Source organism: Microcebus murinus, unplaced genomic scaffold (genome assembly GCF_040939455.1).
Source record: "Microcebus murinus isolate Inina unplaced genomic scaffold, M.murinus_Inina_mat1.0 scaf065_hap2_Mmur4.0, whole genome shotgun sequence".
Lineage (NCBI taxonomy): Eukaryota > Metazoa > Chordata > Mammalia > Primates > Cheirogaleidae > Microcebus > Microcebus murinus.
Window position 1 is genome coordinate 23,223 of NW_027439011.1, and position 27,279 is coordinate 50,501.

The window sequence follows — 27,279 nt, forward strand, 5'->3', positions numbered from 1 at the left end:
TAGGAATGGGGTGGGTGCGCACCGACTGGGGGATGGGCGCACTTGAAGCTCTGACCCGAGGGGGGAGGCTGGGAGAGGGCAACGTACCCGACCTTAACATTGGTGCCCCCACAATACGCTGGAACAACATGAGAGGTAAATGAATAAGAACACAGGGGGGAGGGGGGCACGGGCAACACATGTCACCTGAATACTTGTACTCCCATCATCTGCTTGAAAAGAGAGAGAAAAGAAAATGCAATGAGAGAGGTAAGAGACACTTTTTAAAAATAACGACTCCAAAGAGAAAAGTAAAAGGAGGCCTGTGGAGCAGGTCTGGGTGTGACTCCGGATCCCCCAACATCAGCTGCCACCACCAAAGATTCCTACGTGGAGCCCATAGAACCCCAAAAGCAACGGGACGAGTTCTGGTCCCATACTCCCTCAAAATGACATCCTGGCCTCCTTCTGGAACTCCCTCCCCTCTCAGACTCTCAAGGTTTCCTCCAGCGTGTCGGTTCCCACAGAGCAGACCTTTGGTCTGAGACCTGACAGTCCAGATGCCACGCATGCTGCCGCGTGGCGGCGGTGTCGCGGCTTGGGACAAGAGGAGGCCCCACGGTGCGGGCTGGGGCGCCAGGCACCCCACGGCGGGCGCTGAGGGTGGGGGTGACCCCCACCCCGGGCCGCCGCCGCGCTCCCAGAAAGGGGACAGAACAAGAGGCAAAAAAAAAAAAAAAGAAGAAGAAGAAGCCTACGGCACCCGGTATTCCCAGGCGGTCTTCTCCCATCCAAGTACTAACCAGGCCCGACCCTGCTTAGCTTCCGAGACCAGAGGAGACCGGGGGGCGTTCAGGGTGGTGTGGCCCTAGACGGCGGAGGGCGCCCCTGCCCCGCTCAAGATCCCAGCGTCTCTGCGCTTCCCCGCCGCCTCCTCCCGCCCCAGGCCCCGCGCCCGGCCGGGCCTGTTGAGTTCGCCGGCCGGGTCCGGCGGGCTCCGAGGGACGGGGGTGACGGGCCGGGCCGGGCGGCCGGGGCGGGGGGCTGTCTCTCTCTCCACACACACACACTCACACTCACTCACACTCACACAAGATGCGCCTCCACGGCTGGACCCGCCAAGGTGGAGCCCTCCCAGCCCCCCTCGTCTCCTCGCCTGGCCTCCTTCACCTACCCGCTGCCCACCCCCAGCGCGTCGCCGCCGCTGACTGCGCACGCGCGCACCGGCACCGGGCGCTCGCCCTTTGACCCCAGCCAGGGGCCGCCCTCCCCCACAACCCCTTTCAGCTGTGCCCCCCGCCCTGTGGGCGGGCTGCCGCCTATTCCCCCGGGCCAGGGCTGGGGCACAGCGCAAGGGGGAGGGGAGCGAGTGTATGGGGCATCTCTCTCTGGGGATGTGTCCCATGGGTGGGGTGGGGTGGGGTGGGGTGGCGTGGTTTGTGGGGCGCTGAAGAAATCAGTCCCCTCCATCTCCTACCTCTGGAAAACGCCCAAGCCCTTGGAGAACTGCCGGCACCGCGACCGTGGGGGCCGGGACCCTCCTCTGTGTCCTCCTGTGGCCCGGTCCAAGGGGCCTGGGCCTGGCCGGGGCTGCATTGGACCCCGACCACCCTGGCGTGTGGACTCGCTAAAAATCGGCGATTAGATATTGGATTCCAGCTTCCTTGAGGTCATTTCACTAATGAGTGCACCGGAAAGAGTTTCCTAATCCATCTGTGAGGGTGGCAACTGAAAGAGAATTTGAAAGCTGACAGAATAGGCGAGGGAAGGCATAGGAGATTTCCACACCCAGCAAGGAAGACTTTCCCGAAATGGAAGAAAGAAAGGAGCAAACAGAGACACCGGTAGCCCGCCCGGAAAAGAGTCTGCCCCTGAGAGAAAGTACCCTGACCAGGTTCACCCGTGGGTGGGTGGCCAGCTAGCGGCATTCAGAAGAGCGAGGCCCGCAGTCTGTGCGGAAGACACCTGCACTCGGGTGTGTGTGGCGGCACGATTCACAAGCAGCTCCAGATGTTAAACCAAGGAGAAGCCAGGGAGTTCCCAACGCCCCAGGTGTCCTCAGCCCACGACTGGCTGCTGTGGGAATGCGAAGCCCGGCTCCTTGTCTCAGAGCGGGACAACCAGGAGGTGTGACGTACACCCCGGGGTTCCCAGGAGGATCAGGCTGAAGCTGGGACTTGGCCTCAAAGTGTCCCCTCGCATGGCCACCCCCTTCCCCTTCCTGCTCCTCTACTCCTGGTGCCCCTCCATCCAGGGGCCAGACCTTAAAGAGTCACCGCAAGAGAATCCTGGTCCCCAAGGAGCCTTCTGGGGGACCGGTGCTGAGAGAGGTTGTGGGCATGGCCCGCTGGGGCTCTGCCCGACCCAGGGCTGAGAGATGCAACCTCCCAGCTCTGGGTCCCTGCAGGAAGCGTTGGCAAGCACAGGGCCGGTCCTCCAAAGGCCCAGGTGCAGGGAGCCCAGGCCAAGCAGCCTGTGGAAGAAGCCACTTGCCCTGCCACCCCGGGAACACGACTGCAGGCCCCGGCCCTTCCCACCTCCTCCTCCTCCTCCTCTTCCCCCCCCGCCCCCCCCCCCGACATGGCACAGGGCTCAGAGACACCTCAGACTCTTGCTACCCAAAGTGCAAAGGGCATCAGTTGCTCCTCTAACCCCCCCCCCCCCCCCCCCCGCCCAGCAGACCGCGTTGTCCAGCCAGCCCCCGGGCCTCCCTGGGGTGCCCAGCACAAAAGCGCAGACACCCACCGGACCCTCAATCTCAGCTTTCGGATGTTTTTGCCACTCTAAGGACCCGCAGGCCAGCTGGGCCTTCGGGCAGGACAGAGAGCCCCGGAATCCGACGTGGAGAGCTGCGTGTACGTCCCCATCAGGAGGCGGTCCCCACCTCCGCGACTCTCCCCTTGCGGGGAGCGGCAGCCGCAGGGCCTCAGGGAAGACACCAGGCTGGGTCCCCGCGGCACAGCGGGGGCCCCGCACGCGACTTAGGGACGGCTGCTGGAGACTGCTGCGGCCACCCTGCTGCCGGGTTTCTGGAGGGCTTCCTGGAAGCAGCGTCCACACCAAGCCCTTGGAAGGCCCAGGCGACGGAGGAGCCGGTCAGGCAGGGGCCGAGGACGGTGAGAGGCCGGACGGGCGGGAAGGAGCATGTCAGGCAGGGGCAGAGGACGGTGACAGGCCGGGCGGGAAGGAGCCGGTCAGGCGGGGGCCCGGGACAGTGACGGGCCTGGGCCTGGCCGGGGAGGAGTGCGTCAGGCAGGGGCAGAGGACACGGGCTGGGTAAGGGTTAGGGTGACAGTTAGGGCACAATTCACACAATCGCAAAGATGTGGAAGCGACCCGAGTGCCCATCCATCCAGGAGTGCATTAATAAAATGTGGCGCGTGGACACCACGGAGTGCCATTGGGCTGTGAGGAGCAGCGGTGAGAGGGCGCCTCTCGTGTTCTCCTGGCCAGAGCTGGAACCCGTTCCAGTAAGCCAAGTATCCCAAGAATGGACACACGAGCGCCCCGTGAGCGCGCTCACCAGCAAATGGGTACGAACGGATGGACACCTAAGTGGACAGAGAGGAATCACCTTCATCATCGGGTGGGTGTCGGGCGGGTGGGGGGAGGGGAGGGGCATACACCTCCATTAGGAATGGGGTGGGTGCGCACCGACTGGGGGATGGGCGCACTTGAAGCTCTGACCCGAGGGGGGAGGCTGGGAGAGGGCAACGTACCCGACCTTAACATTGGTGCCCCCACAATACGCTGGAACAACATGAGAGGTAAATGAATAAGAACACAGGGGGGAGGGGGGCACGGGCAACACATGTCACCTGAATACTTGTACTCCCATCATCTGCTTGAAAAGAGAGAGAAAAGAAAATGCAATGAGAGAGGTAAGAGACACTTTTTAAAAATAACGACTCCAAAGAGAAAAGTAAAAGGAGGCCTGTGGAGCAGGTCTGGGTGTGACTCCGGATCCCCCAACATCAGCTGCCACCACCAAAGATTCCTACGTGGAGCCCATAGAACCCCAAAAGCAACGGGACGAGTTCTGGTCCCATACTCCCTCAAAATGACATCCTGGCCTCCTTCTGGAACTCCCTCCCCTCTCAGACTCTCAAGGTTTCCTCCAGCGTGTCGGTTCCCACAGAGCAGACCTTTGGTCTGAGACCTGACAGTCCAGATGCCACGCATGCTGCCGCGTGGCGGCGGTGTCGCGGCTTGGGACAAGAGGAGGCCCCACGGTGCGGGCTGGGGCGCCAGGCACCCCACGGCGGGCGCTGAGGGTGGGGGTGACCCCCACCCCGGGCCGCCGCCGCGCTCCCAGAAAGGGGACAGAACAAGAGGCAAAAAAAAAAAAAAAAGAAGAAGAAGAAGCCTACGGCACCCGGTATTCCCAGGCGGTCTTCTCCCATCCAAGTACTAACCAGGCCCGACCCTGCTTAGCTTCCGAGACCAGAGGAGACCGGGGGGCGTTCAGGGTGGTGTGGCCCTAGACGGCGGAGGGCGCCCCTGCCCCGCTCAAGATCCCAGCGTCTCTGCGCTTCCCCGCCGCCTCCTCCCGCCCCAGGCCCCGCGCCCGGCCGGGCCTGTTGAGTTCGCCGGCCGGGTCCGGCGGGCTCCGAGGGACGGGGGTGACGGGCCGGGCCGGGCGGCCGGGGCGGGGGGCTGTCTCTCTCTCCACACACACACACTCACACTCACTCACACTCACACAAGATGCGCCTCCACGGCTGGACCCGCCAAGGTGGAGCCCTCCCAGCCCCCCTCGTCTCCTCGCCTGGCCTCCTTCACCTACCCGCTGCCCACCCCCAGCGCGTCGCCGCCGCTGACTGCGCACGCGCGCACCGGCACCGGGCGCTCGCCCTTTGACCCCAGCCAGGGGCCGCCCTCCCCCACAACCCCTTTCAGCTGTGCCCCCCGCCCTGTGGGCGGGCTGCCGCCTATTCCCCCGGGCCAGGGCTGGGGCACAGCGCAAGGGGGAGGGGAGCGAGTGTATGGGGCATCTCTCTCTGGGGATGTGTCCCATGGGTGGGGTGGGGTGGGGTGGGGTGGCGTGGTTTGTGGGGCGCTGAAGAAATCAGTCCCCTCCATCTCCTACCTCTGGAAAACGCCCAAGCCCTTGGAGAACTGCCGGCACCGCGACCGTGGGGGCCGGGACCCTCCTCTGTGTCCTCCTGTGGCCCGGTCCAAGGGGCCTGGGCCTGGCCGGGGCTGCATTGGACCCCGACCACCCTGGCGTGTGGACTCGCTAAAAATCGGCGATTAGATATTGGATTCCAGCTTCCTTGAGGTCATTTCACTAATGAGTGCACCGGAAAGAGTTTCCTAATCCATCTGTGAGGGTGGCAACTGAAAGAGAATTTGAAAGCTGACAGAATAGGCGAGGGAAGGCATAGGAGATTTCCACACCCAGCAAGGAAGACTTTCCCGAAATGGAAGAAAGAAAGGAGCAAACAGAGACACCGGTAGCCCGCCCGGAAAAGAGTCTGCCCCTGAGAGAAAGTACCCTGACCAGGTTCTCCCGTGGGTGGGTGGCCAGCTAGCGGCATTCAGAAGAGCGAGGCCCGCAGTCTGTGCGGAAGACACCTGCACTCGGGTGTGTGTGGCGGCACGATTCACAAGCAGCTCCAGATGTTAAACCAAGGAGAAGCCAGGGAGTTCCCAACGCCCCAGGTGTCCTCAGCCCACGACTGGCTGCTGTGGGAATGCGAAGCCCGGCTCCTTGTCTCAGAGCGGGACAACCAGGAGGTGTGACGTACACCCCGGGGTTCCCAGGAGGATCAGGCTGAAGCTGGGACTTGGCCTCAAAGTGTCCCCTCGCATGGCCACCCCCTTCCCCTTCCTGCTCCTCTACTCCTGGTGCCCCTCCATCCAGGGGCCAGACCTTAAAGAGTCACCGCAAGAGAATCCTGGTCCCCAAGGAGCCTTCTGGGGGACCGGTGCTGAGAGAGGTTGTGGGCATGGCCCGCTGGGGCTCTGCCCGACCCAGGGCTGAGAGATGCAACCTCCCAGCTCTGGGTCCCTGCAGGAAGCGTTGGCAAGCACAGGGCCGGTCCTCCAAAGGCCCAGGTGCAGGGAGCCCAGGCCAAGCAGCCTGTGGAAGAAGCCACTTGCCCTGCCACCCCGGGAACACGACTGCAGGCCCCGGCCCTTCCCACCTCCTCCTCCTCCTCCTCTTCCCCCCCCGCCCCCCCCCCCGACATGGCACAGGGCTCAGAGACACCTCAGACTCTTGCTACCCAAAGTGCAAAGGGCATCAGTTGCTCCTCTAACCCCCCCCCCCCGCCCAGCAGACCGCGTTGTCCAGCCAGCCCCCGGGCCTCCCTGGGGTGCCCAGCACAAAAGCGCAGACACCCACCGGACCCTCAATCTCAGCTTTCGGATGTTTTTGCCACTCTAAGGACCCGCAGGCCAGCTGGGCCTTCGGGCAGGACAGAGAGCCCCGGAATCCGACGTGGAGAGCTGCGTGTACGTCCCCATCAGGAGGCGGTCCCCACCTCCGCGACTCTCCCCTTGCGGGGAGCGGCAGCCGCAGGGCCTCAGGGAAGACACCAGGCTGGGTCCCCGCGGCACAGCGGGGGCCCCGCACGCGACTTAGGGACGGCTGCTGGAGACTGCTGCGGCCACCCTGCTGCCGGGTTTCTGGAGGGCTTCCTGGAAGCAGCGTCCACACCAAGCCCTTGGAAGGCCCAGGCGACGGAGGAGCCGGTCAGGCAGGGGCCGAGGACGGTGAGAGGCCGGACGGGCGGGAAGGAGCATGTCAGGCAGGGGCAGAGGACGGTGACAGGCCGGGCGGGAAGGAGCCGGTCAGGCGGGGGCCCGGGACAGTGACGGGCCTGGGCCTGGCCGGGGAGGAGTGCGTCAGGCAGGGGCAGAGGACACGGGCTGGGTAAGGGTTAGGGTGACAGTTAGGGCACAATTCACACAATCGCAAAGATGTGGAAGCGACCCGAGTGCCCATCCATCCAGGAGTGCATTAATAAAATGTGGCGCGTGGACACCACGGAGTGCCATTGGGCTGTGAGGAGCAGCGGTGAGAGGGCGCCTCTCGTGTTCTCCTGGCCAGAGCTGGAACCCGTTCCAGTAAGCCAAGTATCCCAAGAATGGACACACGAGCGCCCCGTGAGCGCGCTCACCAGCAAATGGGTACGAACGGATGGACACCTAAGTGGACAGAGAGGAATCACCTTCATCATCGGGTGGGTGTCGGGCGGGTGGGGGGAGGGGAGGGGCATACACCTCCATTAGGAATGGGGTGGGTGCGCACCGACTGGGGGATGGGCGCACTTGAAGCTCTGACCCGAGGGGGGAGGCTGGGAGAGGGCAACGTACCCGACCTTAACATTGGTGCCCCCACAATACGCTGGAACAACATGAGAGGTAAATGAATAAGAACACAGGGGGGAGGGGGGCACGGGCAACACATGTCACCTGAATACTTGTACTCCCATCATCTGCTTGAAAAGAGAGAGAAAAGAAAATGCAATGAGAGAGGTAAGAGACACTTTTTAAAAATAACGACTCCAAAGAGAAAAGTAAAAGGAGGCCTGTGGAGCAGGTCTGGGTGTGACTCCGGATCCCCCAACATCAGCTGCCACCACCAAAGATTCCTACGTGGAGCCCATAGAACCCCAAAAGCAACGGGACGAGTTCTGGTCCCATACTCCCTCAAAATGACATCCTGGCCTCCTTCTGGAACTCCCTCCCCTCTCAGACTCTCAAGGTTTCCTCCAGCGTGTCGGTTCCCACAGAGCAGACCTTTGGTCTGAGACCTGACAGTCCAGATGCCACGCATGCTGCCGCGTGGCGGCGGTGTCGCGGCTTGGGACAAGAGGAGGCCCCACGGTGCGGGCTGGGGCGCCAGGCACCCCACGGCGGGCGCTGAGGGTGGGGGTGACCCCCACCCCGGGCCGCCGCCGCGCTCCCAGAAAGGGGACAGAACAAGAGGCAAAAAAAAAAAAAAAAGAAGAAGAAGAAGCCTACGGCACCCGGTATTCCCAGGCGGTCTTCTCCCATCCAAGTACTAACCAGGCCCGACCCTGCTTAGCTTCCGAGACCAGAGGAGACCGGGGGGCGTTCAGGGTGGTGTGGCCCTAGACGGCGGAGGGCGCCCCTGCCCCGCTCAAGATCCCAGCGTCTCTGCGCTTCCCCGCCGCCTCCTCCCGCCCCAGGCCCCGCGCCCGGCCGGGCCTGTTGAGTTCGCCGGCCGGGTCCGGCGGGCTCCGAGGGACGGGGGTGACGGGCCGGGCCGGGCGGCCGGGGCGGGGGGCTGTCTCTCTCTCCACACACACACACTCACACTCACTCACACTCACACAAGATGCGCCTCCACGGCTGGACCCGCCAAGGTGGAGCCCTCCCAGCCCCCCTCGTCTCCTCGCCTGGCCTCCTTCACCTACCCGCTGCCCACCCCCAGCGCGTCGCCGCCGCTGACTGCGCACGCGCGCACCGGCACCGGGCGCTCGCCCTTTGACCCCAGCCAGGGGCCGCCCTCCCCCACAACCCCTTTCAGCTGTGCCCCCCGCCCTGTGGGCGGGCTGCCGCCTATTCCCCCGGGCCAGGGCTGGGGCACAGCGCAAGGGGGAGGGGAGCGAGTGTATGGGGCATCTCTCTCTGGGGATGTGTCCCATGGGTGGGGTGGGGTGGGGTGGGGTGGCGTGGTTTGTGGGGCGCTGAAGAAATCAGTCCCCTCCATCTCCTACCTCTGGAAAACGCCCAAGCCCTTGGAGAACTGCCGGCACCGCGACCGTGGGGGCCGGGACCCTCCTCTGTGTCCTCCTGTGGCCCGGTCCAAGGGGCCTGGGCCTGGCCGGGGCTGCATTGGACCCCGACCACCCTGGCGTGTGGACTCGCTAAAAATCGGCGATTAGATATTGGATTCCAGCTTCCTTGAGGTCATTTCACTAATGAGTGCACCGGAAAGAGTTTCCTAATCCATCTGTGAGGGTGGCAACTGAAAGAGAATTTGAAAGCTGACAGAATAGGCGAGGGAAGGCATAGGAGATTTCCACACCCAGCAAGGAAGACTTTCCCGAAATGGAAGAAAGAAAGGAGCAAACAGAGACACCGGTAGCCCGCCCGGAAAAGAGTCTGCCCCTGAGAGAAAGTACCCTGACCAGGTTCTCCCGTGGGTGGGTGGCCAGCTAGCGGCATTCAGAAGAGCGAGGCCCGCAGTCTGTGCGGAAGACACCTGCACTCGGGTGTGTGTGGCGGCACGATTCACAAGCAGCTCCAGATGTTAAACCAAGGAGAAGCCAGGGAGTTCCCAACGCCCCAGGTGTCCTCAGCCCACGACTGGCTGCTGTGGGAATGCGAAGCCCGGCTCCTTGTCTCAGAGCGGGACAACCAGGAGGTGTGACGTACACCCCGGGGTTCCCAGGAGGATCAGGCTGAAGCTGGGACTTGGCCTCAAAGTGTCCCCTCGCATGGCCACCCCCTTCCCCTTCCTGCTCCTCTACTCCTGGTGCCCCTCCATCCAGGGGCCAGACCTTAAAGAGTCACCGCAAGAGAATCCTGGTCCCCAAGGAGCCTTCTGGGGGACCGGTGCTGAGAGAGGTTGTGGGCATGGCCCGCTGGGGCTCTGCCCGACCCAGGGCTGAGAGATGCAACCTCCCAGCTCTGGGTCCCTGCAGGAAGCGTTGGCAAGCACAGGGCCGGTCCTCCAAAGGCCCAGGTGCAGGGAGCCCAGGCCAAGCAGCCTGTGGAAGAAGCCACTTGCCCTGCCACCCCGGGAACACGACTGCAGGCCCCGGCCCTTCCCACCTCCTCCTCCTCCTCCTCTTCCCCCCCCGCCCCCCCCCCCCGACATGGCACAGGGCTCAGAGACACCTCAGACTCTTGCTACCCAAAGTGCAAAGGGCATCAGTTGCTCCTCTAACCCCCCCCCCCCCGCCCAGCAGACCGCGTTGTCCAGCCAGCCCCCGGGCCTCCCTGGGGTGCCCAGCACAAAAGCGCAGACACCCACCGGACCCTCAATCTCAGCTTTCGGATGTTTTTGCCACTCTAAGGACCCGCAGGCCAGCTGGGCCTTCGGGCAGGACAGAGAGCCCCGGAATCCGACGTGGAGAGCTGCGTGTACGTCCCCATCAGGAGGCGGTCCCCACCTCCGCGACTCTCCCCTTGCGGGGAGCGGCAGCCGCAGGGCCTCAGGGAAGACACCAGGCTGGGTCCCCGCGGCACAGCGGGGGCCCCGCACGCGACTTAGGGACGGCTGCTGGAGACTGCTGCGGCCACCCTGCTGCCGGGTTTCTGGAGGGCTTCCTGGAAGCAGCGTCCACACCAAGCCCTTGGAAGGCCCAGGCGACGGAGGAGCCGGTCAGGCAGGGGCCGAGGACGGTGAGAGGCCGGACGGGCGGGAAGGAGCATGTCAGGCAGGGGCAGAGGACGGTGACAGGCCGGGCGGGAAGGAGCCGGTCAGGCGGGGGCCCGGGACAGTGACGGGCCTGGGCCTGGCCGGGGAGGAGTGCGTCAGGCAGGGGCAGAGGACACGGGCTGGGTAAGGGTTAGGGTGACAGTTAGGGCACAATTCACACAATCGCAAAGATGTGGAAGCGACCCGAGTGCCCATCCATCCAGGAGTGCATTAATAAAATGTGGCGCGTGGACACCACGGAGTGCCATTGGGCTGTGAGGAGCAGCGGTGAGAGGGCGCCTCTCGTGTTCTCCTGGCCAGAGCTGGAACCCGTTCCAGTAAGCCAAGTATCCCAAGAATGGACACACGAGCGCCCCGTGAGCGCGCTCACCAGCAAATGGGTACGAACGGATGGACACCTAAGTGGACAGAGAGGAATCACCTTCATCATCGGGTGGGTGTCGGGCGGGTGGGGGGAGGGGAGGGGCATACACCTCCATTAGGAATGGGGTGGGTGCGCACCGACTGGGGGATGGGCGCACTTGAAGCTCTGACCCGAGGGGGGAGGCTGGGAGAGGGCAACGTACCCGACCTTAACATTGGTGCCCCCACAATACGCTGGAACAACATGAGAGGTAAATGAATAAGAACACAGGGGGGAGGGGGGCACGGGCAACACATGTCACCTGAATACTTGTACTCCCATCATCTGCTTGAAAAGAGAGAGAAAAGAAAATGCAATGAGAGAGGTAAGAGACACTTTTTAAAAATAACGACTCCAAAGAGAAAAGTAAAAGGAGGCCTGTGGAGCAGGTCTGGGTGTGACTCCGGATCCCCCAACATCAGCTGCCACCACCAAAGATTCCTACGTGGAGCCCATAGAACCCCAAAAGCAACGGGACGAGTTCTGGTCCCATACTCCCTCAAAATGACATCCTGGCCTCCTTCTGGAACTCCCTCCCCTCTCAGACTCTCAAGGTTTCCTCCAGCGTGTCGGTTCCCACAGAGCAGACCTTTGGTCTGAGACCTGACAGTCCAGATGCCACGCATGCTGCCGCGTGGCGGCGGTGTCGCGGCTTGGGACAAGAGGAGGCCCCACGGTGCGGGCTGGGGCGCCAGGCACCCCACGGCGGGCGCTGAGGGTGGGGGTGACCCCCACCCCGGGCCGCCGCCGCGCTCCCAGAAAGGGGACAGAACAAGAGGCAAAAAAAAAAAAAAAAGAAGAAGAAGAAGCCTACGGCACCCGGTATTCCCAGGCGGTCTTCTCCCATCCAAGTACTAACCAGGCCCGACCCTGCTTAGCTTCCGAGACCAGAGGAGACCGGGGGGCGTTCAGGGTGGTGTGGCCCTAGACGGCGGAGGGCGCCCCTGCCCCGCTCAAGATCCCAGCGTCTCTGCGCTTCCCCGCCGCCTCCTCCCGCCCCAGGCCCCGCGCCCGGCCGGGCCTGTTGAGTTCGCCGGCCGGGTCCGGCGGGCTCCGAGGGACGGGGGTGACGGGCCGGGCCGGGCGGCCGGGGCGGGGGGCTGTCTCTCTCTCCACACACACACACTCACACTCACTCACACTCACACAAGATGCGCCTCCACGGCTGGACCCGCCAAGGTGGAGCCCTCCCAGCCCCCCTCGTCTCCTCGCCTGGCCTCCTTCACCTACCCGCTGCCCACCCCCAGCGCGTCGCCGCCGCTGACTGCGCACGCGCGCACCGGCACCGGGCGCTCGCCCTTTGACCCCAGCCAGGGGCCGCCCTCCCCCACAACCCCTTTCAGCTGTGCCCCCCGCCCTGTGGGCGGGCTGCCGCCTATTCCCCCGGGCCAGGGCTGGGGCACAGCGCAAGGGGGAGGGGAGCGAGTGTATGGGGCATCTCTCTCTGGGGATGTGTCCCATGGGTGGGGTGGGGTGGGGTGGGGTGGCGTGGTTTGTGGGGCGCTGAAGAAATCAGTCCCCTCCATCTCCTACCTCTGGAAAACGCCCAAGCCCTTGGAGAACTGCCGGCACCGCGACCGTGGGGGCCGGGACCCTCCTCTGTGTCCTCCTGTGGCCCGGTCCAAGGGGCCTGGGCCTGGCCGGGGCTGCATTGGACCCCGACCACCCTGGCGTGTGGACTCGCTAAAAATCGGCGATTAGATATTGGATTCCAGCTTCCTTGAGGTCATTTCACTAATGAGTGCACCGGAAAGAGTTTCCTAATCCATCTGTGAGGGTGGCAACTGAAAGAGAATTTGAAAGCTGACAGAATAGGCGAGGGAAGGCATAGGAGATTTCCACACCCAGCAAGGAAGACTTTCCCGAAATGGAAGAAAGAAAGGAGCAAACAGAGACACCGGTAGCCCGCCCGGAAAAGAGTCTGCCCCTGAGAGAAAGTACCCTGACCAGGTTCACCCGTGGGTGGGTGGCCAGCTAGCGGCATTCAGAAGAGCGAGGCCCGCAGTCTGTGCGGAAGACACCTGCACTCGGGTGTGTGTGGCGGCACGATTCACAAGCAGCTCCAGATGTTAAACCAAGGAGAAGCCAGGGAGTTCCCAACGCCCCAGGTGTCCTCAGCCCACGACTGGCTGCTGTGGGAATGCGAAGCCCGGCTCCTTGTCTCAGAGCGGGACAACCAGGAGGTGTGACGTACACCCCGGGGTTCCCAGGAGGATCAGGCTGAAGCTGGGACTTGGCCTCAAAGTGTCCCCTCGCATGGCCACCCCCTTCCCCTTCCTGCTCCTCTACTCCTGGTGCCCCTCCATCCAGGGGCCAGACCTTAAAGAGTCACCGCAAGAGAATCCTGGTCCCCAAGGAGCCTTCTGGGGGACCGGTGCTGAGAGAGGTTGTGGGCATGGCCCGCTGGGGCTCTGCCCGACCCAGGGCTGAGAGATGCAACCTCCCAGCTCTGGGTCCCTGCAGGAAGCGTTGGCAAGCACAGGGCCGGTCCTCCAAAGGCCCAGGTGCAGGGAGCCCAGGCCAAGCAGCCTGTGGAAGAAGCCACTTGCCCTGCCACCCCGGGAACACGACTGCAGGCCCCGGCCCTTCCCACCTCCTCCTCCTCCTCCTCTTCCCCCCCCGCCCCCCCCCCCGACATGGCACAGGGCTCAGAGACACCTCAGACTCTTGCTACCCAAAGTGCAAAGGGCATCAGTTGCTCCTCTAACCCCCCCCCCCCCCCCCGCCCAGCAGACCGCGTTGTCCAGCCAGCCCCCGGGCCTCCCTGGGGTGCCCAGCACAAAAGCGCAGACACCCACCGGACCCTCAATCTCAGCTTTCGGATGTTTTTGCCACTCTAAGGACCCGCAGGCCAGCTGGGCCTTCGGGCAGGACAGAGAGCCCCGGAATCCGACGTGGAGAGCTGCGTGTACGTCCCCATCAGGAGGCGGTCCCCACCTCCGCGACTCTCCCCTTGCGGGGAGCGGCAGCCGCAGGGCCTCAGGGAAGACACCAGGCTGGGTCCCCGCGGCACAGCGGGGGCCCCGCACGCGACTTAGGGACGGCTGCTGGAGACTGCTGCGGCCACCCTGCTGCCGGGTTTCTGGAGGGCTTCCTGGAAGCAGCGTCCACACCAAGCCCTTGGAAGGCCCAGGCGACGGAGGAGCCGGTCAGGCAGGGGCCGAGGACGGTGAGAGGCCGGACGGGCGGGAAGGAGCATGTCAGGCAGGGGCAGAGGACGGTGACAGGCCGGGCGGGAAGGAGCCGGTCAGGCGGGGGCCCGGGACAGTGACGGGCCTGGGCCTGGCCGGGGAGGAGTGCGTCAGGCAGGGGCAGAGGACACGGGCTGGGTAAGGGTTAGGGTGACAGTTAGGGCACAATTCACACAATCGCAAAGATGTGGAAGCGACCCGAGTGCCCATCCATCCAGGAGTGCATTAATAAAATGTGGCGCGTGGACACCACGGAGTGCCATTGGGCTGTGAGGAGCAGCGGTGAGAGGGCGCCTCTCGTGTTCTCCTGGCCAGAGCTGGAACCCGTTCCAGTAAGCCAAGTATCCCAAGAATGGACACACGAGCGCCCCGTGAGCGCGCTCACCAGCAAATGGGTACGAACGGATGGACACCTAAGTGGACAGAGAGGAATCACCTTCATCATCGGGTGGGTGTCGGGCGGGTGGGGGGAGGGGAGGGGCATACACCTCCATTAGGAATGGGGTGGGTGCGCACCGACTGGGGGATGGGCGCACTTGAAGCTCTGACCCGAGGGGGGAGGCTGGGAGAGGGCAACGTACCCGACCTTAACATTGGTGCCCCCACAATACGCTGGAACAACATGAGAGGTAAATGAATAAGAACACAGGGGGGAGGGGGGCACGGGCAACACATGTCACCTGAATACTTGTACTCCCATCATCTGCTTGAAAAGAGAGAGAAAAGAAAATGCAATGAGAGAGGTAAGAGACACTTTTTAAAAATAACGACTCCAAAGAGAAAAGTAAAAGGAGGCCTGTGGAGCAGGTCTGGGTGTGACTCCGGATCCCCCAACATCAGCTGCCACCACCAAAGATTCCTACGTGGAGCCCATAGAACCCCAAAAGCAACGGGACGAGTTCTGGTCCCATACTCCCTCAAAATGACATCCTGGCCTCCTTCTGGAACTCCCTCCCCTCTCAGACTCTCAAGGTTTCCTCCAGCGTGTCGGTTCCCACAGAGCAGACCTTTGGTCTGAGACCTGACAGTCCAGATGCCACGCATGCTGCCGCGTGGCGGCGGTGTCGCGGCTTGGGACAAGAGGAGGCCCCACGGTGCGGGCTGGGGCGCCAGGCACCCCACGGCGGGCGCTGAGGGTGGGGGTGACCCCCACCCCGGGCCGCCGCCGCGCTCCCAGAAAGGGGACAGAACAAGAGGCAAAAAAAAAAAAAAAAGAAGAAGAAGAAGCCTACGGCACCCGGTATTCCCAGGCGGTCTTCTCCCATCCAAGTACTAACCAGGCCCGACCCTGCTTAGCTTCCGAGACCAGAGGAGACCGGGGGGCGTTCAGGGTGGTGTGGCCCTAGACGGCGGAGGGCGCCCCTGCCCCGCTCAAGATCCCAGCGTCTCTGCGCTTCCCCGCCGCCTCCTCCCGCCCCAGGCCCCGCGCCCGGCCGGGCCTGTTGAGTTCGCCGGCCGGGTCCGGCGGGCTCCGAGGGACGGGGGTGACGGGCCGGGCCGGGCGGCCGGGGCGGGGGGCTGTCTCTCTCTCCACACACACACACTCACACTCACTCACACTCACACAAGATGCGCCTCCACGGCTGGACCCGCCAAGGTGGAGCCCTCCCAGCCCCCCTCGTCTCCTCGCCTGGCCTCCTTCACCTACCCGCTGCCCACCCCCAGCGCGTCGCCGCCGCTGACTGCGCACGCGCGCACCGGCACCGGGCGCTCGCCCTTTGACCCCAGCCAGGGGCCGCCCTCCCCCACAACCCCTTTCAGCTGTGCCCCCCGCCCTGTGGGCGGGCTGCCGCCTATTCCCCCGGGCCAGGGCTGGGGCACAGCGCAAGGGGGAGGGGAGCGAGTGTATGGGGCATCTCTCTCTGGGGATGTGTCCCATGGGTGGGGTGGGGTGGGGTGGGGTGGCGTGGTTTGTGGGGCGCTGAAGAAATCAGTCCCCTCCATCTCCTACCTCTGGAAAACGCCCAAGCCCTTGGAGAACTGCCGGCACCGCGACCGTGGGGGCCGGGACCCTCCTCTGTGTCCTCCTGTGGCCCGGTCCAAGGGGCCTGGGCCTGGCCGGGGCTGCATTGGACCCCGACCACCCTGGCGTGTGGACTCGCTAAAAATCGGCGATTAGATATTGGATTCCAGCTTCCTTGAGGTCATTTCACTAATGAGTGCACCGGAAAGAGTTTCCTAATCCATCTGTGAGGGTGGCAACTGAAAGAGAATTTGAAAGCTGACAGAATAGGCGAGGGAAGGCATAGGAGATTTCCACACCCAGCAAGGAAGACTTTCCCGAAATGGAAGAAAGAAAGGAGCAAACAGAGACACCGGTAGCCCGCCCGGAAAAGAGTCTGCCCCTGAGAGAAAGTACCCTGACCAGGTTCTCCCGTGGGTGGGTGGCCAGCTAGCGGCATTCAGAAGAGCGAGGCCCGCAGTCTGTGCGGAAGACACCTGCACTCGGGTGTGTGTGGCGGCACGATTCACAAGCAGCTCCAGATGTTAAACCAAGGAGAAGCCAGGGAGTTCCCAACGCCCCAGGTGTCCTCAGCCCACGACTGGCTGCTGTGGGAATGCGAAGCCCGGCTCCTTGTCTCAGAGCGGGACAACCAGGAGGTGTGACGTACACCCCGGGGTTCCCAGGAGGATCAGGCTGAAGCTGGGACTTGGCCTCAAAGTGTCCCCTCGCATGGCCACCCCCTTCCCCTTCCTGCTCCTCTACTCCTGGTGCCCCTCCATCCAGGGGCCAGACCTTAAAGAGTCACCGCAAGAGAATCCTGGTCCCCAAGGAGCCTTCTGGGGGACCGGTGCTGAGAGAGGTTGTGGGCATGGCCCGCTGGGGCTCTGCCCGACCCAGGGCTGAGAGATGCAACCTCCCAGCTCTGGGTCCCTGCAGGAAGCGTTGGCAAGCACAGGGCCGGTCCTCCAAAGGCCCAGGTGCAGGGAGCCCAGGCCAAGCAGCCTGTGGAAGAAGCCACTTGCCCTGCCACCCCGGGAACACGACTGCAGGCCCCGGCCCTTCCCACCTCCTCCTCCTCCTCCTCTTCCCCCCCCGCCCCCCCCCCCCGACATGGCACAGGGCTCAGAGACACCTCAGACTCTTGCTACCCAAAGTGCAAAGGGCATCAGTTGCTCCTCTAACCCCCCCCCCCCGCCCAGCAGACCGCGTTGTCCAGCCAGCCCCCGGGCCTCCCTGGGGTGCCCAGCACAAAAGCGCAGACACCCACCGGACCCTCAATCTCAGCTTTCGGATGTTTTTGCCACTCTAAGGACCCGCAGGCCAGCTGGGCCTTCGGGCAGGACAGAGAGCCCCGGAATCCGACGTGGAGAGCTGCGTGTACGTCCCCATCAGGAGGCGGTCCCCACCTCCGCGACTCTCCCCTTGCGGGGAGCGGCAGCCGCAGGGCCTCAGGGAAGACACCAGGCTGGGTCCCCGCGGCACAGCGGGGGCCCCGCACGCGACTTAGGGACGGCTGCTGGAGACTGCTGCGGCCACCCTGCTGCCGGGTTTCTGGAGGGCTTCCTGGAAGCAGCGTCCACACCAAGCCCTTGGAAGGCCCAGGCGACGGAGGAGCCGGTCAGGCAGGGGCCGAGGACGGTGAGAGGCCGGACGGGCGGGAAGGAGCATGTCAGGCAGGGGCAGAGGACGGTGACAGGCCGGGCGGGAAGGAGCCGGTCAGGCGGGGGCCCGGGACAGTGACGGGCCTGGGCCTGGCCGGGGAGGAGTGCGTCAGGCAGGGGCAGAGGACACGGGCTGGGTAAGGGTTAGGGTGACAGTTAGGGCACAATTCACACAATCGCAAAGATGTGGAAGCGACCCGAGTGCCCATCCATCCAGGAGTGCATTAATAAAATGTGGCGCGTGGACACCACGGAGTGCCATTGGGCTGTGAGGAGCAGCGGTGAGAGGGCGCCTCTCGTGTTCTCCTGGCCAGAGCTGGAACCCGTTCCAGTAAGCCAAGTATCCCAAGAATGGACACACGAGCGCCCCGTGAGCGCGCTCACCAGCAAATGGGTACGAACGGATGGACACCTAAGTGGACAGAGAGGAATCACCTTCATCATCGGGTGGGTGTCGGGCGGGTGGGGGGAGGGGAGGGGCATACACCTCCATTAGGAATGGGGTGGGTGCGCACCGACTGGGGGATGGGCGCACTTGAAGCTCTGACCCGAGGGGGGAGGCTGGGAGAGGGCAACGTACCCGACCTTAACATTGGTGCCCCCACAATACGCTGGAACAACATGAGAGGTAAATGAATAAGAACACAGGGGGGAGGGGGGCACGGGCAACACATGTCACCTGAATACTTGTACTCCCATCATCTGCTTGAAAAGAGAGAGAAAAGAAAATGCAATGAGAGAGGTAAGAGACACTTTTTAAAAATAACGACTCCAAAGAGAAAAGTAAAAGGAGGCCTGTGGAGCAGGTCTGGGTGTGACTCCGGATCCCCCAACATCAGCTGCCACCACCAAAGATTCCTACGTGGAGCCCATAGAACCCCAAAAGCAACGGGACGAGTTCTGGTCCCATACTCCCTCAAAATGACATCCTGGCCTCCTTCTGGAACTCCCTCCCCTCTCAGACTCTCAAGGTTTCCTCCAGCGTGTCGGTTCCCACAGAGCAGACCTTTGGTCTGAGACCTGACAGTCCAGATGCCACGCATGCTGCCGCGTGGCGGCGGTGTCGCGGCTTGGGACAAGAGGAGGCCCCACGGTGCGGGCTGGGGCGCCAGGCACCCCACGGCGGGCGCTGAGGGTGGGGGTGACCCCCACCCCGGGCCGCCGCCGCGCTCCCAGAAAGGGGACAGAACAAGAGGCAAAAAAAAAAAAAAAAGAAGAAGAAGAAGCCTACGGCACCCGGTATTCCCAGGCGGTCTTCTCCCATCCAAGTACTAACCAGGCCCGACCCTGCTTAGCTTCCGAGACCAGAGGAGACCGGGGGGCGTTCAGGGTGGTGTGGCCCTAGACGGCGGAGGGCGCCCCTGCCCCGCTCAAGATCCCAGCGTCTCTGCGCTTCCCCGCCGCCTCCTCCCGCCCCAGGCCCCGCGCCCGGCCGGGCCTGTTGAGTTCGCCGGCCGGGTCCGGCGGGCTCCGAGGGACGGGGGTGACGGGCCGGGCCGGGCGGCCGGGGCGGGGGGCTGTCTCTCTCTCCACACACACACACTCACACTCACTCACACTCACACAAGATGCGCCTCCACGGCTGGACCCGCCAAGGTGGAGCCCTCCCAGCCCCCCTCGTCTCCTCGCCTGGCCTCCTTCACCTACCCGCTGCCCACCCCCAGCGCGTCGCCGCCGCTGACTGCGCACGCGCGCACCGGCACCGGGCGCTCGCCCTTTGACCCCAGCCAGGGGCCGCCCTCCCCCACAACCCCTTTCAGCTGTGCCCCCCGCCCTGTGGGCGGGCTGCCGCCTATTCCCCCGGGCCAGGGCTGGGGCACAGCGCAAGGGGGAGGGGAGCGAGTGTATGGGGCATCTCTCTCTGGGGATGTGTCCCATGGGTGGGGTGGGGTGGGGTGGGGTGGCGTGGTTTGTGGGGCGCTGAAGAAATCAGTCCCCTCCATCTCCTACCTCTGGAAAACGCCCAAGCCCTTGGAGAACTGCCGGCACCGCTACCGTGGGGGCCGGGACCCTCCTCTGTGTCCTCCTGTGGCCCGGTCCAAGGGGCCTGGGCCTGGCCGGGGCTGCATTGGACCCCGACCACCCTGGCGTGTGGACTCGCTAAAAATCGGCGATTAGATATTGGATTCCAGCTTCCTTGAGGTCATTTCACTAATGAGTGCACCGGAAAGAGTTTCCTAATCCATCTGTGAGGGTGGCAACTGAAAGAGAATTTGAAAGCTGACAGAATAGGCGAGGGAAGGCATAGGAGATTTCCACACCCAGCAAGGAAGACTTTCCCGAAATGGAAGAAAGAAAGGAGCAAACAGAGACACCGGTAGCCCGCCCGGAAAAGAGTCTGCCCCTGAGAGAAAGTACCCTGACCAGGTTCTCCCGTGGGTGGGTGGCCAGCTAGCGGCATTCAGAAGAGCGAGGCCCGCAGTCTGTGCGGAAGACACCTGCACTCGGGTGTGTGTGGCGGCACGATTCACAAGCAGCTCCAGATGTTAAACCAAGGAGAAGCCAGGGAGTTCCCAACGCCCCAGGTGTCCTCAGCCCACGACTGGCTGCTGTGGGAATGCGAAGCCCGGCTCCTTGTCTCAGAGCGGGACAACCAGGAGGTGTGACGTACACCCCGGGGTTCCCAGGAGGATCAGGCTGAAGCTGGGACTTGGCCTCAAAGTGTCCCCTCGCATGGCCACCCCCTTCCCCTTCCTGCTCCTCTACTCCTGGTGCCCCTCCATCCAGGGGCCAGACCTTAAAGAGTCACCGCAAGAGAATCCTGGTCCCCAAGGAGCCTTCTGGGGGACCGGTGCTGAGAGAGGTTGTGGGCATGGCCCGCTGGGGCTCTGCCCGACCCAGGGCTGAGAGATGCAACCTCCCAGCTCTGGGTCCCTGCAGGAAGCGTTGGCAAGCACAGGGCCGGTCCTCCAAAGGCCCAGGTGCAGGGAGCCCAGGCCAAGCAGCCTGTGGAAGAAGCCACTTGCCCTGCCACCCCGGGAACACGACTGCAGGCCCCGGCCCTTCCCACCTCCTCCTCCTCCTCCTCTTCCCCCCCCGCCCCCCCCCCCCCGACATGGCACAGGGCTCAGAGACACCTCAGACTCTTGCTACCCAAAGTGCAAAGGGCATCAGTTGCTCCTCTAACCCCCCCCCCCCCGCCCAGCAGACCGCGTTGTCCAGCCAGCCCCCGGGCCTCCCTGGGGTGCCCAGCACAAAAGCGCAGACACCCACCGGACCCTCAATCTCAGCTTTCGGATGTTTTTGCCACTCTAAGGACCCGCAGGCCAGCTGGGCCTTCGGGCAGGACAGAGAGCCCCGGAATCCGACGTGGAGAGCTGCGTGTACGTCCCCATCAGGAGGCGGTCCCCACCTCCGCGACTCTCCCCTTGCGGGGAGCGGCAGCCGCAGGGCCTCAGGGAAGACACCAGGCTGGGTCCCCGCGGCACAGCGGGGGCCCCGCACGCGACTTAGGGACGGCTGCTGGAGACTGCTGCGGCCACCCTGCTGCCGGGTTTCTGGAGGGCTTCCTGGAAGCAGCGTCCACACCAAGCCCTTGGAAGGCCCAGGCGACGGAGGAGCCGGTCAGGCAGGGGCCGAGGACGGTGAGAGGCCGGACGGGCGGGAAGGAGCATGTCAGGCAGGGGCAGAGGACGGTGACAGGCCGGGCGGGAAGGAGCCGGTCAGGCGGGGGCCCGGGACAGTGACGGGCCTGGGCCTGGCCGGGGAGGAGTGCGTCAGGCAGGGGCAGAGGACACGGGCTGGGTAAGGGTTAGGGTGACAGTTAGGGCACAATTCACACAATCGCAAAGATGTGGAAGCGACCCGAGTGCCCATCCATCCAGGAGTGCATTAATAAAATGTGGCGCGTGGACACCACGGAGTGCCATTGGGCTGTGAGGAGCAGCGGTGAGAGGGCGCCTCTCGTGTTCTCCTGGCCAGAGCTGGAACCCGTTCCAGTAAGCCAAGTATCCCAAGAATGGACACACGAGCGCCCCGTGAGCGCGCTCACCAGCAAATGGGTACGAACGGATGGACACCTAAGTGGACAGAGAGGAATCACCTTCATCATCGGGTGGGTGTCGGGCGGGTGGGGGGAGGGGAGGGGCATACACCTCCATTAGGAATGGGGTGGGTGCGCACCGACTGGGGGATGGGCGCACTTGAAGCTCTGACCCGAGGGGGGAGGCTGGGAGAGGGCAACGTACCCGACCTTAACATTGGTGCCCCCACAATACGCTGGAACAACATGAGAGGTAAATGAATAAGAACACAGGGGGGAGGGGGGCACGGGCAACACATGTCACCTGAATACTTGTACTCCCATCATCTGCTTGAAAAGAGAGAGAAAAGAAAATGCAATGAGAGAGGTAAGAGACACTTTTTAAAAATAACGACTCCAAAGAGAAAAGTAAAAGGAGGCCTGTGGAGCAGGTCTGGGTGTGACTCCGGATCCCCCAACATCAGCTGCCACCACCAAAGATTCCTACGTGGAGCCCATAGAACCCCAAAAGCAACGGGACGAGTTCTGGTCCCATACTCCCTCAAAATGACATCCTGGCCTCCTTCTGGAACTCCCTCCCCTCTCAGACTCTCAAGGTTTCCTCCAGCGTGTCGGTTCCCACAGAGCAGACCTTTGGTCTGAGACCTGACAGTCCAGATGCCACGCATGCTGCCGCGTGGCGGCGGTGTCGCGGCTTGGGACAAGAGGAGGCCCCACGGTGCGGGCTGGGGCGCCAGGCACCCCACGGCGGGCGCTGAGGGTGGGGGTGACCCCCACCCCGGGCCGCCGCCGCGCTCCCAGAAAGGGGACAGAACAAGAGGCAAAAAAAAAAAAAAAAGAAGAAGAAGAAGCCTACGGCACCCGGTATTCCCAGGCGGTCTTCTCCCATCCAAGTACTAACCAGGCCCGACCCTGCTTAGCTTCCGAGACCAGAGGAGACCGGGGGGCGTTCAGGGTGGTGTGGCCCTAGACGGCGGAGGGCGCCCCTGCCCCGCTCAAGATCCCAGCGTCTCTGCGCTTCCCCGCCGCCTCCTCCCGCCCCAGGCCCCGCGCCCGGCCGGGCCTGTTGAGTTCGCCGGCCGGGTCCGGCGGGCTCCGAGGGACGGGGGTGACGGGCCGGGCCGGGCGGCCGGGGCGGGGGGCTGTCTCTCTCTCCACACACACACACTCACACTCACTCACACTCACACAAGATGCGCCTCCACGGCTGGACCCGCCAAGGTGGAGCCCTCCCAGCCCCCCTCGTCTCCTCGCCTGGCCTCCTTCACCTACCCGCTGCCCACCCCCAGCGCGTCGCCGCCGCTGACTGCGCACGCGCGCACCGGCACCGGGCGCTCGCCCTTTGACCCCAGCCAGGGGCCGCCCTCCCCCACAACCCCTTTCAGCTGTGCCCCCCGCCCTGTGGGCGGGCTGCCGCCTATTCCCCCGGGCCAGGGCTGGGGCACAGCGCAAGGGGGAGGGGAGCGAGTGTATGGGGCATCTCTCTCTGGGGATGTGTCCCATGGGTGGGGTGGGGTGGGGTAGGGTGGCGTGGTTTGTGGGGCGCTGAAGAAATCAGTCCCCTCCATCTCCTACCTCTGGAAAACGCCCAAGCCCTTGGAGAACTGCCGGCACCGCGACCGTGGGGGCCGGGACCCTCCTCTGTGTCCTCCTGTGGCCCGGTCCAAGGGGCCTGGGCCTGGCCGGGGCTGCATTGGACCCCGACCACCCTGGCGTGTGGACTCGCTAAAAATCGGCGATTAGATATTGGATTCCAGCTTCCTTGAGGTCATTTCACTAATGAGTGCACCGGAAAGAGTTTCCTAATCCATCTGTGAGGGTGGCAACTGAAAGAGAATTTGAAAGCTGACAGAATAGGCGAGGGAAGGCATAGGAGATTTCCACACCCAGCAAGGAAGACTTTCCCGAAATGGAAGAAAGAAAGGAGCAAACAGAGACACCGGTAGCCCGCCCGGAAAAGAGTCTGCCCCTGAGAGAAAGTACCCTGACCAGGTTCTCCCGTGGGTGGGTGGCCAGCTAGCGGCATTCAGAAGAGCGAGGCCCGCAGTCTGTGCGGAAGACACCTGCACTCGGGTGTGTGTGGCGGCACGATTCACAAGCAGCTCCAGATGTTAAACCAAGGAGAAGCCAGGGAGTTCCCAACGCCCCAGGTGTCCTCAGCCCACGACTGGCTGCTGTGGGAATGCGAAGCCCGGCTCCTTGTCTCAGAGCGGGACAACCAGGAGGTGTGACGTACACCCCGGGGTTCCCAGGAGGATCAGGCTGAAGCTGGGACTTGGCCTCAAAGTGTCCCCTCGCATGGCCACCCCCTTCCCCTTCCTGCTCCTCTACTCCTGGTGCCCCTCCATCCAGGGGCCAGACCTTAAAGAGTCACCGCAAGAGAATCCTGGTCCCCAAGGAGCCTTCTGGGGGACCGGTGCTGAGAGAGGTTGTGGGCATGGCCCGCTGGGGCTCTGCCCGACCCAGGGCTGAGAGATGCAACCTCCCAGCTCTGGGTCCCTGCAGGAAGCGTTGGCAAGCACAGGGCCGGTCCTCCAAAGGCCCAGGTGCAGGGAGCCCAGGCCAAGCAGCCTGTGGAAGAAGCCACTTGCCCTGCCACCCCGGGAACACGACTGCAGGCCCCGGCCCTTCCCACCTCCTCCTCCTCCTCCTCTTCCCCCCCCGCCCCCCCCCCCCGACATGGCACAGGGCTCAGAGACACCTCAGACTCTTGCTACCCAAAGTGCAAAGGGCATCAGTTGCTCCTCTAACCCCCCCCCCCCCCGCCCAGCAGACCGCGTTGTCCAGCCAGCCCCCGGGCCTCCCTGGGGTGCCCAGCACAAAAGCGCAGACACCCACCGGACCCTCAATCTCAGCTTTCGGATGTTTTTGCCACTCTAAGGACCCGCAGGCCAGCTGGGCCTTCGGGCAGGACAGAGAGCCCCGGAATCCGACGTGGAGAGCTGCGTGTACGTCCCCATCAGGAGGCGGTCCCCACCTCCGCGACTCTCCCCTTGCGGGGAGCGGCAGCCGCAGGGCCTCAGGGAAGACACCAGGCTGGGTCCCCGCGGCACAGCGGGGGCCCCGCACGCGACTTAGGGACGGCTGCTGGAGACTGCTGCGGCCACCCTGCTGCCGGGTTTCTGGAGGGCTTCCTGGAAGCAGCGTCCACACCAAGCCCTTGGAAGGCCCAGGCGACGGAGGAGCCGGTCAGGCAGGGGCCGAGGACGGTGAGAGGCCGGACGGGCGGGAAGGAGCATGTCAGGCAGGGGCAGAGGACGGTGACAGGCCGGGCGGGAAGGAGCCGGTCAGGCGGGGGCCCGGGACAGTGACGGGCCTGGGCCTGGCCGGGGAGGAGTGCGTCAGGCAGGGGCAGAGGACACGGGCTGGGTAAGGGTTAGGGTGACAGTTAGGGCACAATTCACACAATCGCAAAGATGTGGAAGCGACCCGAGTGCCCATCCATCCAGGAGTGCATTAATAAAATGTGGCGCGTGGACACCACGGAGTGCCATTGGGCTGTGAGGAGCAGCGGTGAGAGGGCGCCTCTCGTGTTCTCCTGGCCAGAGCTGGAACCCGTTCCAGTAAGCCAAGTATCCCAAGAATGGACACACGAGCGCCCCGTGAGCGCGCTCACCAGCAAATGGGTACGAACGGATGGACACCTAAGTGGACAGAGAGGAATCACCTTCATCATCGGGTGGGTGTCGGGCGGGTGGGGGGAGGGGAGGGGCATACACCTCCATTAGGAATGGGGTGGGTGCGCACCGACTGGGGGATGGGCGCACTTGAAGCTCTGACCCGAGGGGGGAGGCTGGGAGAGGGCAACGTACCCGACCTTAACATTGGTGCCCCCACAATACGCTGGAACAACATGAGAGGTAAATGAATAAGAACACAGGGGGGAGGGGGGCACGGGCAACACATGTCACCTGAATACTTGTACTCCCATCATCTGCTTGAAAAGAGAGAGAAAAGAAAATGCAATGAGAGAGGTAAGAGACACTTTTTAAAAATAACGACTCCAAAGAGAAAAGTAAAAGGAGGCCTGTGGAGCAGGTCTGGGTGTGACTCCGGATCCCCCAACATCAGCTGCCACCACCAAAGATTCCTACGTGGAGCCCATAGAACCCCAAAAGCAACGGGACGAGTTCTGGTCCCATACTCCCTCAAAATGACATCCTGGCCTCCTTCTGGAACTCCCTCCCCTCTCAGACTCTCAAGGTTTCCTCCAGCGTGTCGGTTCCCACAGAGCAGACCTTTGGTCTGAGACCTGACAGTCCAGATGCCACGCATGCTGCCGCGTGGCGGCGGTGTCGCGGCTTGGGACAAGAGGAGGCCCCACGGTGCGGGCTGGGGCGCCAGGCACCCCACGGCGGGCGCTGAGGGTGGGGGTGACCCCCACCCCGGGCCGCCGCCGCGCTCCCAGAAAGGGGACAGAACAAGAGGCAAAAAAAAAAAAAAAGAAGAAGAAGAAGCCTACGGCACCCGGTATTCCCAGGCGGTCTTCTCCCATCCAAGTACTAACCAGGCCCGACCCTGCTTAGCTTCCGAGACCAGAGGAGACCGGGGGGCGTTCAGGGTGGTGTGGCCCTAGACGGCGGAGGGCGCCCCTGCCCCGCTCAAGATCCCAGCGTCTCTGCGCTTCCCCGCCGCCTCCTCCCGCCCCAGGCCCCGCGCCCGGCCGGGCCTGTTGAGTTCGCCGGCCGGGTCCGGCGGGCTCCGAGGGACGGGGGTGACGGGCCGGGCCGGGCGGCCGGGGCGGGGGGCTGTCTCTCTCTCCACACACACACACTCACACTCACTCACACTCACACAAGATGCGCCTCCACGGCTGGACCCGCCAAGGTGGAGCCCTCCCAGCCCCCCTCGTCTCCTCGCCTGGCCTCCTTCACCTACCCGCTGCCCACCCCCAGCGCGTCGCCGCCGCTGACTGCGCACGCGCGCACCGGCACCGGGCGCTCGCCCTTTGACCCCAGCCAGGGGCCGCCCTCCCCCACAACCCCTTTCAGCTGTGCCCCCCGCCCTGTGGGCGGGCTGCCGCCTATTCCCCCGGGCCAGGGCTGGGGCACAGCGCAAGGGGGAGGGGAGCGAGTGTATGGGGCATCTCTCTCTGGGGATGTGTCCCATGGGTGGGGTGGGGTGGGGTGGGGTGGCGTGGTTTGTGGGGCGCTGAAGAAATCAGTCCCCTCCATCTCCTACCTCTGGAAAACGCCCAAGCCCTTGGAGAACTGCCGGCACCGCGACCGTGGGGGCCGGGACCCTCCTCTGTGTCCTCCTGTGGCCCGGTCCAAGGGGCCTGGGCCTGGCCGGGGCTGCATTGGACCCCGACCACCCTGGCGTGTGGACTCGCTAAAAATCGGCGATTAGATATTGGATTCCAGCTTCCTTGAGGTCATTTCACTAATGAGTGCACCGGAAAGAGTTTCCTAATCCATCTGTGAGGGTGGCAACTGAAAGAGAATTTGAAAGCTGACAGAATAGGCGAGGGAAGGCATAGGAGATTTCCACACCCAGCAAGGAAGACTTTCCCGAAATGGAAGAAAGAAAGGAGCAAACAGAGACACCGGTAGCCCGCCCGGAAAAGAGTCTGCCCCTGAGAGAAAGTACCCTGACCAGGTTCACCCGTGGGTGGGTGGCCAGCTAGCGGCATTCAGAAGAGCGAGGCCCGCAGTCTGTGCGGAAGACACCTGCACTCGGGTGTGTGTGGCGGCACGATTCACAAGCAGCTCCAGATGTTAAACCAAGGAGAAGCCAGGGAGTTCCCAACGCCCCA

The 27,279-nt window shown here is 63.9% G+C and overlaps 8 pseudogenes; all 8 read right to left on the minus strand.

Moving 5' to 3' along the window:
* Window positions 1–730: 730 nt before the first annotated feature.
* LOC142869238 (uncharacterized) lies at window positions 731–853 on the minus strand (annotated as a pseudogene).
* Window positions 854–4,342: 3,489 nt separating this feature from the next.
* LOC142869239 (uncharacterized) lies at window positions 4,343–4,465 on the minus strand (annotated as a pseudogene).
* A 3,481-nt stretch (window positions 4,466–7,946) lies between these two features.
* On the minus strand, window positions 7,947–8,069 carry LOC142869240 (uncharacterized; annotated as a pseudogene).
* A 3,483-nt stretch (window positions 8,070–11,552) lies between these two features.
* Window positions 11,553–11,675, minus strand: LOC142869241 (uncharacterized; annotated as a pseudogene).
* A 3,486-nt stretch (window positions 11,676–15,161) lies between these two features.
* Window positions 15,162–15,284, minus strand: LOC142869242 (uncharacterized; annotated as a pseudogene).
* A 3,482-nt stretch (window positions 15,285–18,766) lies between these two features.
* On the minus strand, window positions 18,767–18,889 carry LOC142869243 (uncharacterized; annotated as a pseudogene).
* Window positions 18,890–22,373: 3,484 nt separating this feature from the next.
* LOC142869244 (uncharacterized) lies at window positions 22,374–22,496 on the minus strand (annotated as a pseudogene).
* Window positions 22,497–25,979: 3,483 nt separating this feature from the next.
* On the minus strand, window positions 25,980–26,102 carry LOC142869245 (uncharacterized; annotated as a pseudogene).
* Window positions 26,103–27,279: the final 1,177 nt, after the last annotated feature.